Raw genomic sequence first — 2,000 nt, 5'->3', positions numbered from 1 at the left:
CCCCCTTCCCTAGTGCCCCCTGCCCTGCATCCTGCTGCCACCCCCACCCCCCTTCCCTAGTGCCCCCCGCCTCGCCTCGCCTCCTACTGCCCCTGCCACCCCCCACCCCTCCACTCCTACTGCCACTGCCAACCCCCTACTACCTCCCTTCTGCCACCCCCACTGCCCTTCCCCGCATCCTGCTGCCACCCCCTACTACCTCCCTCCCTCCTGCCACCACTACCCACCCCCCTTCCCTCATGCCCCCCCGCCTTGCCTCCTACTGCCCCTGCTGCCCCCCATCCCTAGTGCCCCGCCTCCTGCTGCCACCGCCTGCCCCTAGTGCCCCCGCCCCATCTCTGCTACCTACCACCCCCTACTACCTCCCTCCTGCCACCCCACTGTCCTTCCCTACTGTCACCCTGCTACCAACCCCCACCTCCACTCTCTGCCCTCACCCCTGCTACCTATCACCCCTGCACTGCTTACTGACACCCCCTTTTTAAATTAAACTAATGGAGATAGCCTATCTCCTAGAGCTGGAAGGGACCTTGAAAGGTCATTGAGTCCAGCCCCTGCCTTCACTAGCAGGACCAAGTACTGATTTTGTGCTAGATCCCTAAGTGGCCCCCTCAAGAATTGAACTCACAACCCTGGGTTTAGCAGGCCAGTGCTCAAACCACTGAGCTATCCCTCCCCCTGCCACCACCCAACTCCCTGCTCCTACTGCCATCCCCTGCACCCTGTCCTCTGCTGCCTACTGCCACCCCCTGCTACTTACCACCCCTAGTGCCACCCCCTGCTCCCCACGGCTACCCCCTGGACTGTGCTGCCTGCTGGAGTGCCACAAGTGTCACCTGTGGTATTTGGGGCTGACATTGCAGAGAGCTACCAGGGCTGTAGGAATAGTGGGGGACGGTCTCCTGCTCTTTTTTTCCCTGACGATGTGGTGTGGGTAAGAACAAAGGAGACGAGACAGGACTGCTGGGTTCTATTCCTAGCTCTGACACCTCAAGCAATTTGCTTGCCAGTCGCAGAGCCCGGGTCTGTGGAGACGTTCGAGTTCGGGCTCTGAAGTGAGGGAGCCGGGAGGATTTCAGGGCCCAAGCTCCAGCCATCCAAACAGCTGCACTACAATTTTCGGTGCCATCGCATGAGCCCGAGTCTGTTGGCTGGGCTGTGAGACTCGCTGCGGGGATGCACCCACTGTGCCTCGGTTTTCCAACTCGCAAAATGGGGCTGGCAATAACCTACCTCACGAGGTAGCTTAGCACTGTTCGAACTGGACTGGATTTCCAGGGACGTCACAGCGGCAGAGCTACGGGTGCTTCTGTCCCACACCGACCCAGTGTTCTCATTCTGTGGATTGACAACAGATCTGCTGAGTCACTGAATTGAAGTGAAAGAAACTCTTCATTCTGGACACGAACCCAGCTATCTTTCCAATGGTCTTCTTCTTTTGGTTTCCTTCCTGTCCCTTGTGTTGGATCTTTGCCACTTTTAATTCCCTGGACACCTAGACAAAAATAAACCCCGATGGGCTCATGCAAAAAGTGCATTCCACAGGGGTCTATTTTTATGTTGGCATTAACTGTTCTAATCCAAGCACAACAATGCAGATATCCCACTTTTGCTCCATCTCTTCAGCTTGAAACTACCGACAGCCCAGAACTACTGCCATCCGCTTGGCCTTTACCATATCAACGTCCAGTGTGATAAGCTAGTGAGAAGAAGGGCTGCGAGTATGAATAAAACAGACAGTGTAAAACAAGGAGCCTCTATGTTTGTTGTGGGGTCAGGTGTTGGTTTACTTGCTGTTGTGGTGAATGAAAAGACTTTCATGCCTGGCAGCGCCAATGTGTGCTGGTTGTTGCGTTCATGCTACTTCTCTCTCATGTGGAAAGCCCTCCTTTCCCCTCTGCTCGCAGCCTGTTCTTGCCCAGTGTTCACTGGCCACAGCCAGTAAAAAGCCCACCTGGCTCCGCCCCAAGGCCCCCTCCTGCTGCTTGCGGCTAGTTGCC

The 2,000-nt window shown here is 56.3% G+C and overlaps 1 protein-coding gene across 2 annotated transcripts in view; it reads right to left on the bottom strand.

The window, feature by feature from the left end:
- SBNO2 (strawberry notch homolog 2) overlaps positions 1–1,380 on the bottom strand; it is a 119,725-nt gene extending 118,345 nt beyond the window's left edge. For both annotated transcript variants that reach the window (XM_034755084.1, XM_034755085.1), the window contains exon 1: positions 1,234–1,380. The gene's annotated coding sequence lies outside the window, so the exon portion shown is untranslated. The remainder of the gene's footprint in view (positions 1–1,233) is intronic.
- Positions 1,381–2,000: the final 620 nt, after the last annotated feature.

The sequence above is a fragment of the Trachemys scripta genome, chromosome 22, assembly GCF_013100865.1.
Source record: "Trachemys scripta elegans isolate TJP31775 chromosome 22, CAS_Tse_1.0, whole genome shotgun sequence".
Taxonomy (NCBI): domain Eukaryota; kingdom Metazoa; phylum Chordata; order Testudines; family Emydidae; genus Trachemys; species Trachemys scripta.
Note: the sequence above shows the minus strand (reverse complement) of the source record. Positions and strands in the feature narration are given on the sequence as shown.